The sequence below is a fragment of the Macaca nemestrina genome, chromosome X (genome assembly GCF_043159975.1).
Source record: "Macaca nemestrina isolate mMacNem1 chromosome X, mMacNem.hap1, whole genome shotgun sequence".
Lineage (NCBI taxonomy): Eukaryota > Metazoa > Chordata > Mammalia > Primates > Cercopithecidae > Macaca > Macaca nemestrina.
Window position 1 is genome coordinate 44,100,067 of NC_092145.1, and position 7,504 is coordinate 44,107,570.

A 7,504-nucleotide genomic window follows, 5' to 3' on the forward strand; every position below is an offset into this window, starting at 1 on the left:
TCCAGAACTGTGACTACACAGTGAATGGATCCCAAAGAGCCATTTGGGCCTCCGTCATCTCAGTCAATTCAGACTAGCCGGGAGGGGCTGCAAAGGGAGTGATGGTCAGTGTTCTGTAGATGTTGCAGCTGTGGGGATTTAGCAGAAATGTTAACTTGGGCCAGGACCTGTGTAGTCGCATAGTATTCTGTGCTTGGAGAGGCCCCACACCTAGTTTAATGTTCTGCAGTGGCTGTCTTGAAATTCCTAGTACATTTTGAACAAGAGGCCCCACATTTTCATTTTGCACTAGGCCCAGCAAATTATGTAGCTGGTTCTAGCTGGGGCCCATTGTAACCAGGCCTCAGGAAGCAGAGTTTATTCTCTCAGCAAAGAGCAGAGGAACCTGAAAAGTTATGGCCTTGAATGAAGCGTGAAATCTACTCCTTCAAATTTCACACCACACTCCCATTCCATTGCACTCAATCAGGCTCAGCGACCTGTGTTGTTCCCTGGGGAATGATTTCCCTGAGCTGGAAGTCCCACCACCTTGTCTCCAAGTCTTGGCTGAACTACTCAAACCTACAAGATTATTGTAACATCATCTTTCAAAAGAAACTTCTGTAAGATCAGAGAGAATACACTTGATTTATATATATATATAATAAAATTTAATGTATATATAAATACATATATTCCCACTACATATTATCTCAGTTTTCATTGAATCATCTTTATATATTGAATTTACATATATACACACATTATATGTGTTAAATTTATATATATATCTGTTCCCACTACATATTATCTCCTTTTTCATTGAATTTTTTAAAGATTATTGTATTTTCACATGCAGTTGTAAGAAATAGTACAAAGAGATTCTGTTTACCCTTTTCTCAACTTTCCCCAATAATATTTTGCAAAACTTTAGTATAATATCACAACTAGGATATTGACACTGATACAATTCACCAGTCTTATTCAGAGTTCTCATTTTACTCATATTCATCTGTGCATATACATTTAGTTCTATATAATTTTAAACACATTAGGTTCATGTATCTACCATCAGAGTCAAGATACTAAAAAGTGCCATCACCTCAAAGATCCTTCATGGTATTGCCCTTTTATAACCACACCCACCTCCCTCCTGCAACACAGCTTCTCCCCACCCCCAAACCCTGGCAAATGCTAATCCGTTCTCCATTTCTAAAACTAGGACATCTGGGCTATTTCCAGTTTTTGTCTATTATGAATATAACCTTTGTTTTTGAACATGTGTTCTTCTCATGAATTCACAGCCACTTAAATGATTAATAAAGCAATATTTGTCAAGAAAAATCTTTTAATCCCCTATTAGTCAATGATTATTTTCAATTTAGGGGCAACATAGTCTAGGGGAAAGCAGGAGGTCTTTGGAGTTGGAAGAATTGCTTTTTAGAAGCAGGGGCTTCACAATTTCCTTCTTGTGTGGCCTTAGCCTGGTTACTTAACATAACCCCGAGCACCCAGCAGGTGCCCCCCTCTGATAACCAAGAAAAACACTATCTCTGCTACAGAGTTGTTTCTGTGAAGACTAAATGAGATAGCACAGTAAAGCTCCCAGTACTTTGAGGCTTTCCATACCTATTTAGTCTCTTCTCTTTTGGTACTAACTGAGGAGGGAAAGAGGAGAAGGAGTCTAAGATAGTGAAAAGTCAGAATTGTAAATTTTTAATGTAGTTTTAATACTCCAAAGTATTTATGATAAGGGAAAAATTGGACAGGAATAACCAGGATTTACAAGTAGCTTAATGAGATTTCTAAAGAGCTCTAGGAATGAACTGGGAAAACTCTTAACTAAGTCAAACAAGACTTTTCCCTATTTCTCACTGTCTCTCCCATCATGGAGGAGGCTTAATTAATTTAGCAGTTCTTTTTCTTTCAAGATCTGGCTATAACAAGCTATAACCTCTCTTAGTCCGATTTTTCAAAAATCCCAAATTAGTGGATGCCAGATGAATGACATATTATGGGGATTGAAAAAGAGTCCCTTCCCTCCATGTTAGACATTTTTCATATTTCTGTTTGCTTCTAACCCCCTCCCTATCTTTACTTCACCCTCCGGCTTAATTACAACTCAAGGCTGCCTCCTCTCATTTTGTTCTAATTCTATAAGCTTTCCCAGCTCTCAAAGAGTTGTTTATGCATACCTAGCTCTGACAAAGGGATACTATAATACCATCCTCCATGACTTCCACATTTAGGACAGTTTTACTTGGTTTTCTAAGCACGTGTGTGTGTGAGCACGCACGTGTCTATGCACTCGCGTGTGTGGTAGGCTAATTTCAAGTCTCTTGCTAAGTTGCTACTGACTTCCATTCTGAATATCTCTGGAATTCCTTGCCAAGTATTTACTGCACATTTACTTGGTGCCTGGCTCTGTGCTTCACACTGTGGGGAGTATAAAAGTATGGAAGCTAGAGCTGCTGTCCTCAAGGAGTCTGTAGTCTGAAGAAATCCAAGCACACACATGAAACATTGAAGAATGATTAACTAGAACTCTGTGTGATATGATACTGACTCAAAGTGAGATGATTATTCAGAAAGAGTGTAGATCACTCAGGGAGGGAGAAGGCTTCATGGAGAAAGTAAGGTTGGAGAAGCAAGACCTGGGTGGTAAGACCTGGGTAGCAAGATAAGCAATACCTGGGTAGATGGAAGGGTGAGAAAGAGCAGTCACAGCCAGGGATACATCTTGAGTAAAAATATGGTGGTAGGGTTGAATCATGCTGGGAATCCAACCCCCATTAAAAATGAGTACCTGATCTGTGGCTTTGTTCTTAGTTGTTGCCTTGCATTATTTGGCTCCATCCCACATTACACAACACTTCCTGACCTGTGAGTTCTGGATCACCTCAATTCCTGACTTCTTGCCTTGTCTTCTGTCTGTGGCCTTGTCCACTCTCACCTGGTACCCTATGCTCAATTCTCTAGGGCTGACCCTTTCTCAGCTACAATTTATGCCTAAGACTTGGATGACATCTGTATCTAAAGTATTACCCTCCACCCAACCTTTTCCAGCCCTGAGTTTCCTACTCTAGCACCAGCCCAGTGGTGGTTATGTTTCTGAAAGTTTTGTCCAGCCCTAAGAAATGGAACACAAAGGCCAGCTAGACTAGTGCCAAGTAGTGGTGAAACCAAGCTTTTGGTGGAGAAAGAGGTTTGATGACCAAGCAAAGGGGTATGGATTTGATACAGCCAAAGATCAGCAACCACTGTAACCATTTATTTCAACTACTAGGGACAGAGGTTTCCTTTGACTAATATTGAGAAACTAGAGCCCTTTTGTTGACAAGGCAAATGAGTTGCTTCCCCTGATTATAAAAAGTTCTGCTGACAGCCAGCGAAGCATATTTTTGTGTTAACCAGGCCAACAGAGAAGATATCCAACTTACTCTCTCCCAAAGTCTTGGTTGAACTCCACCCCAAGGCTATTTGGTTTGGAAGCTGACAGTCCATCCTCTTCCGTGGCTTCTGTTCACACTTTCACTGGCCTCGGAGGATTTCAAGCTAAAAAGAGGTAAGGACTGTAGTTAGCTAGCCAAAACCAAATGACACTACCCCACATGGCTGAGCCATACTACACCAATGTACAGCAACCCCCGCCCCTGCTAACCACTTGGCATACTTGGTGCAGCTGGCTTTTTTTCTCCCTCAGGGAACTCAGTTCTACAATCTAGGGATGGAAAATGCCCAATATAGGGGAAAATATTGGGCTGGGAATGAGGCTGGAGGAAGCAAAAGATCAGAATCCAAGACTTGGGTGAGGGCTGAGATGGAATTAACCAGAAGCTATAGCATCGTGGAGAAAGCAGCCACCAACTTGCTCCACAAATCCTAGGCTACCATATCAAAAGCATCCTTACCGCTATCCCAAGCTTTTAAAGGAGGTCCTTTTAAGATAAGTAAAATGTGCCACATTACCCAGATAATGGAACAAAATAGTAGTACAGACTGAAAACTTCCACAAAGCAAGCACATGACTGATTTTTAACTTATTGAGGGTGAGATCATGTTTCTTATTATAGGCTGCCATTATAACTCCAGCAACTAGCATAGTATCTGGTATATAGTAGGAGCTCAGTAAATGCTTATTGAATGAATAAGTAAATCACTGTAATGATAACAATAACAGCAAGTAACATTTGTTGAGCCTCAGTACTATGTCAGGTACTGCTCTAGGTACTTTATATGTATTAATTAGCTCCTTTAATCCTCACAACAACCCTCTAAAATAGGCCTGTTTTATTCCTATTTTATAGAGAAGGAAACCAAGGACTGGAAGGGCTGTGCCTTGCCCAAGAATATACAAGTAGCAAGCATCAGAGCTTTAAAAAACAGTTATTAAGGGAAGGCAGGAACGCTCTGGCTATCTCTTGATCATTTGTGGTATCTTCGTAAAAATATGGTGGTAGGGTTGAATCATGCTGGGACTCCAACCCCCATTAAAAATGAGTACCTGATCTGTGATCAGGTTCATAATGATCCACCAAGTAGACTATGAGGCAGACCAAGGTGGCAATTCTTATCCTTTATTATTCTTTGTTATTTCCCCTGACTGGGATGCCATCCTCAGTCTCTTCCCTGATTCCTACATATGCACACATCATTATTTGGTTCATATTGGGATCCTACTCATTATTTAAGATCCAGTTCAAATTTCACCTCTTTTATAAAGGCTGCCTTGATTACTCTTATTAAAATAGTTCTCTCCTATTTTGGAACTCATACAACACCCATGGGCCATACCACTCATTTGGTGTTTGAAATCACATAGCATTCTGGTTAAGAGCCAGTCTTCAGAGTCAAACAGAGCCCAATTTAAATCTCAGCTCTGCCAATTTACTAGTTGTGTGGCTGTGGGCATGTTAATTAACCTCTCCATCAAGGAGCATGATCTTTGAACTGGAAAGAGAATTGAAGCCCAAGATAGATGAGGAGATAATAAGGGAGTCCTTAGCTGCCTTCAATGAGTTTCCAGGCCCACACAAATTACATTTGAGGCTGCTGAGAGAATGTGCAGATGTGATCACAGAGCCAGTCTTGGTAACCTTTGAGAAATTATGGCAAAAAGAAGACATGAGGGGTGCAAAGAGGCAGGGAAATATCCCAATTTTTAGTGAAGGTAGGTGGTGGTGGTGTGGGGTGCAAAATATAGATCCTGGAAACTGAAGACCAATGAGCATGGCATTTATCCTTGGCAAAAGTATAGAATGCACTGTTAAGCAGATCATTTGTGAGGCTTTAGAAAGGGAGCCAAATCACTACGGGTAAGCATGGGATGACTAAAAGCAAGTAATGCCTAAGTACATTTCCTTTTTGAAAAGGGTATCTAAAAGGATAGATCACTGGGATACCATAATGTATACCATAGAATAATGTATCTGGATTTCAGCAAGACATTTGAAAAAGTCTTATGATATTTTCATGAAGAAGATGGAAAAGTAGGAGCTGGGTGGTAGCAGGAGTTATATGGATTGTTTCAAGTTTGAACAACCTTATCAAAAGGGGAGGACTCTAAGGTTATGCTGCAGTATTCTGTCCTGGACCCTCTCATTCAATACTTTCATCAGTCTGATCAAATATGCATATAAAACATTCGTTGATATAGATCATGTATTCTCAGCGCGGGTGATATTGCTCCCAAGAGGGCAAAAATTGATTCTTGAAGAGTGAAAAAAATTTCTATTTTACATGAAACAGAGATATACATACAGCAAATAAACAGACAGCATATCTGTGGTATTAAAATTTCATGGAGAGAGATTGGGAAAAATATCTAAAAAGACTCTTTAGGAGTGTGATAATGATAACAAAAGATTGAGAAACATTACTATGAAGAATATGATTTTGTATATGAGGCTCAAGATAAAGAAAGATCTTAAGGAGACAAATTGAAATAAACAAGGCAATGGTTTTTGAGAATGAATACAAAGCCCAGCATCCAAGTAAAATTAAAAGTCAATTTTACAAACCTAGAGTCAGGCACATAGTAGTAGTTCATGCCAGAAACAACAGAGGATTTCGATTAAGCTACGGGCTACACACTGAGTAGATTTATGCCCAAAAGACAACTAGAGTGGCAAAAAGTATGGAAACCATGTCCTATGAGGCATGGTTTAAAAGAACTGAGGATATTTAGCCCAGAGGATGAATGACTTGGGGTGCCATGCTAGATATTTTAGAGGGCTGTCATGTGAAAGAGGAATTAGAAATTGTTTATGTGAAGCTAATTTTTCCGCAACCTAAGGAAGATCCTTTTAACAGTTAGGAAATGATCAAATATGGAATAAGCTGTTTTGCAGAGGGATGGGTTTTTCAGACTGTCAGGAGGATATTTCTGCACTGAACAAGAGGATAGATGTGGCTTCTAAGGTTCCTTCTAATTCCCAGGTTCTGTGATTCCCTGCTAGATTTATAATTATGAAGGCGGAAAAGATGGCTAAAGAATATGAACCCAGACAAAACAGCCTCCCTTGATTTTAAAACCAAAATTCCACACCAGGGATATTTGCTTGAGGAATATCTCACTGTCTAGCTGATTTGGTTGCCAATATTTAAAGGCCTAATTCTCCTGAGCCCCTGTTTCCTTGTGCCTTACCTCTAGCTCAACTTCCATCTTGGCATAGAAGGTACAGAGGGAGTTGTAAGGAAATGCCAAGAAGGAGATCTCAGAGACCAGAGTTATAGAAATGCTCAGAACTGTTTTATGAAAACATTGGTATGGGCTGAGTGAGTGGAGACAGAACATGCTTCCTTTCCTTGTTGGGCTCTATGTGGCTCACCTGTTATCTCCAACCCCCACTTATCTCTTAGATCTTCAACTAGCCAGCAGGAGGGTTGGTGCAGGAGTAGGGGTAGAAGGTAGTAATTTCAGGTTCAAGGGTTAACAGTACACTGGTCAGGAAAGCTGAGGAATGAGACGATGAGTGTCTTTACAGTTTGTGAAAATGAAACAAACAAAACAACTTGAGAATCATGTTCCTGGAATTGTGTCCAAATGAAAGTCTCAGATTGAAGGGACCAGAACTTTGACTGTGATGTAGTACAGTATTTACAGGGGTCTTGCTTGGCCTTTCAGAGCAAAAACAATTATTTGCTCTCCTTTCACCTAACACTGCTGTGCAGAATCTCCATAGCCTGGTTGCTAGAAATTAGGGTTGTTATAGCTGCTGTGGAATAAACTCCATTCACTTTCCTCCTAACACTCCCTTCTCTCTGTCCTTGACCAAATGTTACCTGTTGTTCCACGAAGTGACCTTTTCTTCGTTGCACCCCATTAGCTGCTCTTTCACTGACAGTCACTTGCTGAAGTCCTCATCACTATCACAGATCTGCCTACCAGGGCCATGTCTGTAGCCTAGCCCACATTAACTTTGCCAACACTTCACCATTTTTCTCTGCATGTCCCCTCTCCAGTAATGTGCATGTCTGTGATATTAACCCTGGGACAGAAAAGTAAGAAATCTATCAGAATCCT